We start from the raw sequence: 12,148 nt of genomic DNA on the forward strand, positions 1-12,148 counted from the left end.
AATATATATTTATTATATCGTTTAATTATATCGAAAAGCGTCGTATATTAAAATAGCTTAGGACAGAAAAGTCCCGTATTTATAATCTTCTTACTTAGGCTATCTTTTAAAGTCTCGTCGAAATGTTAAACAGTTGTTCCTACTATATTCGTCGTGGCTTTATCTATCGGTCCTCGCCGGATAACTCTTCCCGGTATAGCGAATACGTTATTAATTACTAATCTAGGTATAATATAAACTTTTCGGTTAAGGTATTAATAAACGCCGCCCTTTAATATTTAAAATTAGAGGCCGAAATCGAGGAAGTCGAGGAGCGTCGTCTCGAAATAAACGTAAAGGTGCAGCGTTTTCGAAAATAAAAAAAACTATAATTCGAGAAGATAATACGTGCTATTTAATGGGGCCTAAACTCCGTCGAGGAGTTAAAACGTATAAAGCGAGAGGAGGTAAAAGAAGAAGCTCGTTATAAAGCTATATTTAAACTAGCTCCTAAGGAGGTTCCGATATTATTTTCCGATTTCTTATTTAATTAAGATACCGTATATCCTAACGTATTATTAAAGCCGTTATTATTAATAAAGTTTTTTAGCGGCGTTCTTTAAATATTTTCTAAGTTTTTAAGTATTATTTTTTAATAAGTAACTTTTTTATTTAATAAAGTATTTTTATCCTTTTTTTACTCGTTTTTTATTTAAGATCGTTTTAATTTCGTATTCGTATTAATCTATTTCGATTTTTAATTATATTTTAATTTTTACGTTTTTTATAATTAGTTTGAATAATAAAATATAAAATAAAAAGTATATCTATATCGTTTTAAGTAATAATAATTAATAATTAGTTTTTAAAATAACTTTTATAATTTTAAATAGTTTGATTTTTTTTAAAATCTAATTTTTTATTTAGTCGCTTAATTTTAATATTTCGCCGTAAAAAGTAAACTTTTCTTTTTTCTTTTAAAATTAATCCTTTTAACCTAGTTTAGTCAGCGTGTTTTTTTATTCGTTATTAAAAGAAGGTAAAGTCTTATTATAGTGTTATTTAGAGTTTTTTTTTAGTTTTTTAATCTATATAATCGCGATAGGTGTTAACTCTCTTTTTAAAGGTATTTTAATAATTTTTAAATTATATCCGTAGTTTATTCGAAATAATAACATACGTATAACTTCGTTATTTATATTATTATAAGCGAATTATATTATAAATAATAGTTATACCTAATTATTTTATTTATAATTAATATAATAGCGTAAATATTATTTTAGGGTTTAATTTATTTGCTTAGTTTATTTATCCGTTTAAGGGTAGTAGGCCGTAGATAGCTTATATTTTACGCCTAGTTATGTTATAAACGATTTTTAACACTTAGCGGTAAATAGCTTATCCCGGTCCGAAATAATTATTTCGGGCAGCCTATACTAGTTAACGATTATTCGTAGGAACGTGTAAGCTAAATCGTTAGTATTATTAAACTTTCTATACGGTAAAAAATAAGTGTATTTCGTGAATTTATTTATAATTATTAGGATATTATTATAATTAACCTTAGTTACGAGTTTTTTTAATAGGGGTAGCTTAATTATAAAATCGAGTACGATCGTTTTCCACGTTTTATCTAGTAATAAAATTAGTTATAATTCTTTATATAATTAATATTTATTAGCGTTAATTTTATTATAGAGGTTATATTCGTTAATTACTTTAGTTATAACTGATTTAAAGTTCTCGTAATCGAATTATTTAATAATTCGTTTTTAAGTTTTAAATACTTTTTAGTGTTTATGCGTAAAATATTCGCGAAATTCCTTAATAAAATCTTTATAATACTACTTAGGGATATAAATCTTATTTTAATAAAAAACGAGGTTATTTCGTTTCTCGAGGTGATCCTTAGCGTAGTTAGTAAGATCCGGAGCTTAATTTAATCATTAAAACTTAGAAACCTAATTATTATCGTAACGACGTAAGGTTACCGTTTTAATTATAAGCTAGAATAATCCGTATTTCGGGCGGAATTTCTTCCTAATGGTCCGGTCGTCGGCTTAATACGTCAATGCGACTATTCTTATTATTTTTATAATAAATAATAGTAAAGTTAAATCTTAATAAGAATTTAAACTATTATATTTATTATTTATTCAGCTCTTTAATAATAATAAATATTATTAAGTTCTTATAATTAATATAGACTTTTATTAATTCTATTATTTTATTAAAATAATATCTTTATTTTTTATATATTTTAATAATAGTTATTAATTTTTTATTATAAATTTAATAATTAAGTTCTAGTTTATTTAGTTTTTTTTTAAAAAATATAACGAGGTGCGACTTTCCGTTATCGTCTCATTAATTTAATTACTTTCTAATCGCATAACTCGATACGTCGGTTTCGATTTTAAATAGTTTAGAAAGGTCTATTACACGAAATACTAATTCGTTAAGGATTTGTTCCTTAATATCGTAAAAGGCTTAGTCTTCCTTCTCTATCCATCGGAATAGCTCGTCCTTCTTCGTTAGGTTCGTTAGAAATGTCGCTAACCTGTTAAATCCGGGAACAAATATTTAATAATAATTAATTAATCCTAAGAAGGATTTAACTTTTATAGCTCTTATAGGCGTAGGCCACTCTTTAACTATTAAAATTTTAAAAGGTTTTATCCGGATTTTTCTAAAGGATATCACGTATCCTATAAATATAACGGATTATTAATAGAACTCGCTCTTCTTTAAATTAATTAATAGGTTAGCGTCCTATAGTTTTTAGAGTACTAATTTTACGTGTTCTCGGTATTACTTATCGTTTTTAAAATAAATTAAGATATTTTTAAAATATATTATAATAAACTTATCGAAGTATTCTCGTAAAACGTAATTAATTATTATTTAAAAACTAATTAACGCGTTAATTAAACTAAACGGCATAGTTTAATACTTGAAATACTCGTACTTAGTTCGAAACGCGGTTTTTTATTCCTCTTTTTCTTTAATACGAATTAGGTTATATACATTAAAAAAATTAAATATTATAAAGATCTTAGCATATAATAACTTATTTTATAAATCGCTAATTAAAAATAAAGGGTACCGGTTTTTAATAATAATTTCGTTAAACTTCTAGTAATCGATATATATTCGCTACTTAGGTTTCTCGTCCTTACTTTTCTTCGGAACGAAAAGTATAAAAAAGCCTATTAGCGATATAAATAGTTATATAACTCTTTTTTCGAGGGTCTTCGTAATATATTTTTTAAAGCTTTTTTATACTCTTAATTTAATTTATAAATCGATATAAAAAGAGGTTTTTTTTTTTTTATAATAATATTTTATAATTTTATCGTATATAAAACGGTAACTCGTTTTTTAGCTTTTTATTAAAAAAGCTTTTAAATTATTAATATTTTTAATATAATTATTATAACTTTCTATTTAAATTTTTTAATAACGATATATATTTTTAAAACTTTAAATTTACTAAAAGGATATTTTTTAAACCGTTATTTATTAATTAAACCTTTTTTTAATATATATTATTAAAATTGATTTATTTTTTAACTAATTTTAAAATTATTTACCTATAATTAAAATATTTTTAAAATTATATCGTATCTTATAACGTTCGTAATATTATATGTAATCCGTTTATAACGTCTTTCGATATTAATTAAAAAGTTCGCGACTTTTTTTCGTATATTTTTATTATTAAATGTTATAAGTCTTTTATTAATAGTTTTAAGTTAATATAAAGCGTTTTTTTCTTATTATTTTAAAATTAAGCTATTAACGATTCGTAATAAAATATAATTATTTTATATTCCGTTATTTAATAACGTTTAAATAATAATTCTTTTTATTTTAATTATTTATTATTAAATATAAGGATTTATTATATCCCGTCGGGTATAATCCTTTTATAGTCGGCGGAAGTCGTTTTTTAACCGTTATAATAGGTTTCGTTCGTTAGTTATTCGTTAATAGCGACGGGTTTATACGTACGGTGTCTCGTGGTCGTACGGTGGTGTATTACGATCGGCGGGTTGGTCCCCCGCGGGGTAATATTTAAGGCGTAGAATTGGATAGAAATAACCCGAAGAGTTATTTCCGAAACTTTTACTTTATAACGTAGTAATTAGTTTACACGTATTATAATATAATAACTCTTCGCCCCTATATTATAGTACGTATAGATTAACTACTACGCTATAAAATAAAAGCTTTAGAAATAACTTTTCGGTTTATTTTTATTTAATTCTACGCTTTAAGTACTACCCCGCGGGGGACTAACCTGCCGATCGTAATACTATACCTTCTCTTTAAAGGTATACCCTTAATATTATATAATTTATTTAAGCTCGGTATAAAGAAACTTTAAAGCTTTTATATAAGTAATTAATCCGTATAAAGCCTTACTTATTTATTAGCGATCTTGCTTAAGTAATTAAAAAGAGCTCTTATTTAATAAGTATAGGAATCGAACCTACGTCTCTTATTTAATAAAAGCGAAGAGTTATTATATTATAATACGTATAAATTAATTATTACGCTATAAAATAAAAGCTTCGGAAATGACTCTTCGGGTCATTTCTATTTAATTCTACGCCTTAAGTGCTACCCCGCGGGGGACCAACCCGCCGATCGTAATACCCTATTAAATAGGAGACGTGGGTTCGATTCCTATACTTATTAAATAAGAGCTCTTTTTAATTACCTAGGTAAGATCATTAATAAATAAGTAAGGCCTTATATAAGTTAGTTATTCGTATAAAAGCCTTAGAGTTTCTTTATACCGAACTTAAATAAATTATATAATACTAAAGGTTTATCGCTTTAGGTATAAAAGTATACCTTTAAAAAAAAGGTATAATATTACGATCGGCGGGTTAATCCCCGCGGGGTAGTACTTAAAGCGTAAAATTAAATAAAAATAACCCGAAGAGTTATTTCCGAAGCTTTTACTTTATAACGTAATAGTTAGTCTATACGTACTATAATATAGTGGCGGTGTTTAGGATCCTATTATTATAGCAGGTCCCTTAACCTAGGAGTTCTAGGTATTTTAAGAGCGCTGTACGTCTGCCTTAAACGCTCGGTAAGCTCGTAACTTTTCTTATACGTATTATAGGTACTTATTATTAATATAGTCCTTTTAATTCTATCCTTTTAAGTAATATTCTCGGGATTATTAAAGGGTTTTCTTAATTAATAAGTAAGCTCGACGAGGGTTAAATATAATCGTTTTAATTCTTTTAATAAGGTGATCGAGGTATAGTTATTTAATTAAGTGCTTACTAATTTTTTTAAGAAACTATCCCTTTTTAAGCTTTTTTATTAAGTGTTCGGTATAGCCGTCGTAGATATAGCCGATTTACGCGAGTAAGAAGTGATCTGTAACGAACGCTATCCGGGTTCTAAAAGAAACCTAGTAAGACGTACTAGGGTTATATTAATAATACGAGAGAGTATTTAAACGTGTAATAAAAGTCCGTTTTTATCGATATAATAAGTAATAATTTATAAGAACGAAGGTAATTAAAATATATAAATTTAAAAGTATTTATAATAAAGTTATTAAAGTTATTTATTTTATTAATAAATTAAATTAATATTTAAATTAATTATTAAAATAAAAAATATTTATATAAAATATATAAATAATATCCGTTATTATATATTTAATCTTTTTTTTATTAATCCGTTAAATTACTTATAAATTTATAATAATCTCGTTATTAATTTATTGTAATCCGTTCCTTAAATTACGGTAATTTAACCTTAGTTAGCTTACCTCGAGCGTTATGCCTTCTATCGCTTTAAAGCTTCGTTATTATGTCCGCCTATATTTATCCTATCGCCGCGCGGGCTATGGCCGCTTATCTTGTCGTATATTATTAAAGTGCGATTATGTTTTCGTTAGTGTAGCTAGCGGTGCGATTACTAGCTATAATATTATAGCCGGATCGGGTTATCGTATTCCCGTGCCGGTAGGTGGGGTTTTTAGCCGTATAATTAGGTCGGGTTATAATATTATCTTTTTTTTAATTACTTTATCCTTAAGATATTAACTTTATAAATACCTTAATTACTTATAACGTTAAATCGTGATAGGTTTTTTTCCTTATTATTTTTTATTATAATATATATTTATTATAAATAATTATATCGAAAAATCTCGGTTAAAAAAATTATTACGCGTTTAGTTCTTATTATTAACGTAAAATCTATAAGTAATTTTATTAATATATTTTATACTCGTTATTTTCGTTAAAACCTAGGTTATTATATAAATAAGAAATCGTTTTATTATTTAAAGTATATTTAAGTTAGTCGTTCTTATAATAATACCTTTATTATGTCGGTTTTAACGAAGCTAGCCGCTTAATAAAAGAAGCTAGAGGCGGAAAAGTTAAACGTAGAAGAAGCCTTGTTCTTATTATAAACGTAGTTATTTACCGCTTTAGGTCGTTTAGCCCGTTTTCGTTATATAAAAAAAATTATAGTAAAAAAACGTTTAGAGGCGTTCCGTTAAGGGATATAAGAGCTAAATAAGGAAGATAATATTCCCTCCTTAATTACTGATTAAAAAAATTTCGTCCTAAATAACCTACGTTTTTTAAGTGTCTCACGGGACGTCGACTAATCGTTTTTTAATCTAATAGACTTCCTAGAGCCTGGCCTATTAATCCTCGTAAAAGGAGCTCTTTCTTAAACCTCTAGAGTTCCCCCGCGGTATTCGCCAGGTATTCTTTACGTTTTTAGGTATTATTTTTTAATAAGTAATTTTTTTATTAAACGAAGTATTAAAAGCTTCGTTTTTTTCTTTTTTTATTAATAATTTTATCGATTTCGTACTCGTGTTAATCCGTTTCGATTTCTAATTATATATAGATTAAAGTTTTTTCGGCCGCTGGTTTAAATAATAAAATATAAAATATAAGGTATATCTATATTATTTTAAATAATAATAATTAATAATTAGTTTTTAAAACGATTTTTACGATTTTAAATAGTCCGATCTTTTTAAAATCTAGTTTATTGCTAGGTTATTTTATTTTAATATTTCGTTATAGAAGGTAAACCTTTTCTCCTTTTTTAAAAGTTGGTCCTTTTAACTTTATTTAGTCGGCGTATCTCTTTATTTATTATTAGAGGAAAGTGAAGTTTTATTATAGTGTAATTTAGAGTTCCTTTAATTTTTCGACTTATATAGTCGCGATTAGTATTAACTCTCTTTTTAAAATTTTTTTAATAATTTTTAAGTTATACCCGTAATTTATTCGGAATAATAATATACGTATAGTTTTATTATTTACGTTATTATAAATAAATTAGGTTATAAGTAATAATTACACCTAATTATTTTATTTATAATTAATATAGTAGTATAGGTACTATTTTAATATTTAATTTATTCTTTTCGTTTATTTATTTATTTAAAGGTGGTAGGCTATAAATAATTTATATTTTATACCGAGTTATACTATAAGTAATTTTTAGAATTTTATTATAAACAGTTTATTTTAGTCGGAGATAATCGTTTCGAATAGCCCGTATTAATTAATAATCGTTCGTAAGAATATATAAGCTAGGTTATTAGTATCGCTAGATTCTTTATACGGTAAGAAGTACGTATATTTCGTGAGTTTATCCGTAATTATTAAGATGCTATCGTAATTAGTTTTAATTAATAGTTCTTTCGATAGGGGTAATTTAATTATAAAATTAAGTACGATTATTTTTTACGCTTTATTTAACGGTAAAATTAATTATAATTCTTTATATAATTAATATCTAGCGGCCTTAGTTTTATTATAAAGGTTATATCTATTAATTACTTTAGTCACGATTAATTTAAAGTTTTTATAATTAAATTACTTAATGATTCGCCTCTAGGTTTTAAACACTTCTTAGTATCCGTGTACGAGGTGTTCGTGAAACTCTTCGATAAAGCCTTCTCGGTATTATTTAAAGATATAGATCTTATTTCGATAGAAGACGAGACCGCCGCGGTTTTTAAAGTAGTTTTTAACGTAATTAACGAGGTTAAGGGTTTAATTAAATTATTTAAACTTAATAACTTAATCGTTATTATATTAAATAAGGTTAGTAATATTTAATTATCGTGACGGTATAAGGTTGCCGTCCTGGTTATATATTAAGATAGTTTATATCTTTAGCGGGACTTCTTCTTAATAGTCCGGTCGTCGGCTTAATGCGTCGGCGCGACCGTTTTCGCTACTTTTACGGTAGATAATAATTAGGTTAAATCTTAAAAGGAACTTAAACTATTGTATTTATTATTTATTTAATTCTTTAATAATAATGAACGTCGTAAGGTTTTTATAATCGGTGTAGACCTTTATTAGTTTTACCGTTCCGTTGAGGTAATGTTTTTATTCTTCGCAAGCTTTAATAATAGCTATTAATTCTTTATCGTAGATTTAATAATTAAGTTCTAGTTTATTTAGTTTTTTAAAAAAGAATACGATAAGGTGCGACTTTCCGTTATCGTCCCGTTAGTTTAGTTATCTTCCGATTATATAATCCGATATATCGGTTTCGATTTCGAATAGTTTTAAAGGGTTCGCTACGCGAAGTATTAGTTCGTTAAGGATTCGCTCTTTAATATTATAAAAAGCTTAGTTTTCCTTCTCTATTTATCGAAATAGCTCGTCCTTTTTTATCAGGTTTATTAGAAGTATCGCTAACTTGCTAAATCCGGAGATAAATATCCGGTAGTAGTTAGCTAATCCTAAGAAAGATCTGATTTCTATAGCGCTTATAAGCGTGGGCTACTCTCTGACTGCTGAGATTTTAGAAGGTTTTATCCGGATTTCTCTAAAGGATATTACGTATCCTACGAATATGACGGACCGTTAGTAGAATTCGCTCTTTTCTGAGTTAACTAGTAAGTTGGCGTCCTGTAGCTTCCGGAATACTAGCTTTACGTGTTCTCGATACTATTCGTCGTTCTCGAAGTAAATAAAGATATCGTCGAGATATATTATAATAAACTTATCGAGGTATTCTCGTAAGATATAATTAATTATAAATTAAAAGCTAGCCGGTATATTAATTAAATTAAATAGTATAGCTTAGTATTCGAAATGTTCGTACTTAATTCGGAACGCGGTTTTATTCCTTTCTTTTTTTAATCCGGATTAGGTTATAAATATTAAAGAGGTCGAGTACTATATAGATTTTTACGTATAATAATTTATTTTATAGGTCGCCGATTAAAAATAAGGGGTATCGGTTTTTAATAATAATTTCGTTAAGTTTTTAGTAATCGATATATATGCGCCACTTAGGTTTCCCATCCTTACTCTTTTTTAAGATAAAGAGGATAGGGAAGCCTGCTGGCGACGTAAATGGTCGTATAACTCCTTTCTCGAGATTTTCCGTAATATACTCTTTTAAAACTTGTTCGTATTTTTAATTAAGTTAATATATAAGTATAAATAAAGGTTCTTTCCTATTTTTAAAAGGTATTTTATAATTTTATTATATATAAAACGGTAAGCTTATTTTAATTTCTTATTAAAAAAAGTTTCGAATTATTAATACTCTTTTAATATAATTATTATAACGTTCGGCTTAGGTTTTTTAATAATAATATATATTTTAAAGATTTTAAATTTATTAAAAGGTTATTTTTTAAACCGTTATTTATCGATTAAACCTTTTCTTAATATATTTTATTAAAGTTAGCCTATTTTTTAATTAATTTTAAAATCATTTATGTTGAATGGGTTTTTATACGTACGGTGGTTCCGGTTTTAATCGGGGTTTAATTGTTTTTATTCTGTTATTTATATTTATTTTTAATACGAGCTATAAGGGGTATCGTATACCCCTCTTAATAAAATAGGAAAGGGGTTTGTACGCGTAGGTACGTAGCACCTTTTTTAAAATAATATAGATAGCTTTAGTTTTAGTTATTTTAATACTAGCAGTTTTTTATTTTAGCGATAGAATTAGCTTGTTCCCTTTTTTAAATACGAGTCTTCTCTTTACGGGGGTCTCGTATGGTTAGGTTATTTTAATCCGGTATTAGGTACTTATTTAAACCGTACAGGTAATGCTGTACCTTTTTAACGTCGTTTTGGCCAGGTGGTAGGTTTACTCGACTAGTTATTCTAGTCGTTCGTCCGAAAGTAGTAATAATAATAGGGGGACCGTTATATATCTTAATACGTTATACCCCGTAAGGGATTAGTAAGAGTAGTTTTATAAATAAATATTTTTTCGTATATAAATAATTTATATAGTATAAATTTTTCTTTTTTTTATATATATATGTATATTTTTTTTAAAATATTATATAAAAATAAATTATATATTTATATATATATTTATAAATATATATATATATATTTATATAATATTTAATTAATAAGTTATTAATCCTTTTAACGTTATTATTATTAACGTAATCGATTATAACTAACGCTAGGTAATATTATTAATTTTTTCGGTTTAAAATCGGTAAGTTATATTTATATTTTATATTAATATATAATATCTTATTTTTTTTAAATTTTAATATTTATTAATTTCGTGCGATAAAATAAAGAAGTTCGCGTTTATAACTTACCGAGCCGCGATATCGAGATACGCGTATTAGTAAATAACGATATTCGCCGCTTGTTCGCTCGTATTATTTATTACGAAAGTTATTTTTATACGGTTTTTATTTAGTTGCGCGGTAATATTAATAGTGTTTATAATAATCGGTATGTCTAGTTCTGTATTTTGTTTCGTAAGTATGTTTATTTCGACGGATATTAAGACGGCGCTTATACTTCGTACGTTTAAGCTTTGTACGGTAATCGGTATTTATATTATAACTTATAATTTATAAACTTTAATCCCGATAGTAACGAGAATAAAGGTAGTAGTAGTAGAGTTAAAATAATGGTTATATAATGATAGGTTAGTAATAAATAAAGTAAATAGTTTTCGTATATATATAAGTAACGTTTTTATACGGTTATTTTTATTGTATTACCCGTTTAAGTTATAATATATTACGGTTTTTCTTTTAATTTTTATACAATATTTAATAAATAAAATATATTAATAATAATTATATAAAAAAGGATTAATAAAAAAAATCTTTTTTTTTATATTTTTTTTTAAATTACTCGCCGTGCGATTTTAGCCTTTTGATATACGTTTTTGTGCGTACGGTGAGGCTGTTCGTTAAGATTAGTTATTCGAAGGCTTTATTCGGGAATATTTTAGTGAAGGTATTTACTAAATTATCTCTATTATTAATATAGTAAACCTTTAATATCTCCTTTTTTTCGTACGATTTCTGGAGGGATATAATATTAATTATAAACCTCTTTTTATTTATTATACTTAGTTTAATTAAGTAGTTATAAAGTAATTTCGAGTTTATATAAAAAATTATCGGAATATTTTAGAATTTTAATATTTATACGATTCTTTTAAACGTAACACTTAATATAATACCGCTATTTATATTAGAAGTTATACTATATAGTTTGTTAATTAATACGCTCTTAATAATTTTTTTATATTTAGTTAAGCTTTAATAAATAATAGTACCTTAAATTTAGAATTTATTTTTTGTATAATAAATCTTTTAACCTAATAAAATTAAATATCCGAATTAAGAGGTTAGGTTTTCGTTATTTATAAACAAGTTGTTAATAAAGATATATATTTTTATATAATAAAAATTAAGCGGGATATATTTTAAGCCGCTTATTTAATTCTGGATTTATTAATTAATCTATATATTTAGGTTTTCGATATCTTTATTCTTTAAAGTTTTAATTAGTTAGCTTATTTTTTTTATTCGAAAAGGATATCGTATAATTTTAATCGAATTTTACCTCCATTAAACTCGATCGGCGTGTTTTCAGTTAAAATACTCTTTAGTTTTATACGGAATTATTCCTTTATTAATTGTTTTTCCTTTTTTTTTAAAAAAAGGGGCTATAACGAAGCTAAACGTATCGTCAGTTTATATTATTATAATACCGAAAATATCCGGTCCCTCCGTAATAAATAGTAAATAAGCGTTATATGTTAATATAATTATTCTTAAATTTCGTATATAATAATTATAATACGTTTTAAATTAATAGAGTTTTAATTTTATTAATTTATATAGGGG

Source organism: Apiospora phragmitis (genome assembly GCF_038363925.1).
Source record: "Apiospora phragmitis strain CBS 135458 chromosome Unknown utg000003l:1.0-2676785.0:1.0-2680665.0, whole genome shotgun sequence".
Taxonomy (NCBI): Eukaryota; Fungi; Ascomycota; class Sordariomycetes; order Amphisphaeriales; family Apiosporaceae; genus Apiospora; species Apiospora phragmitis.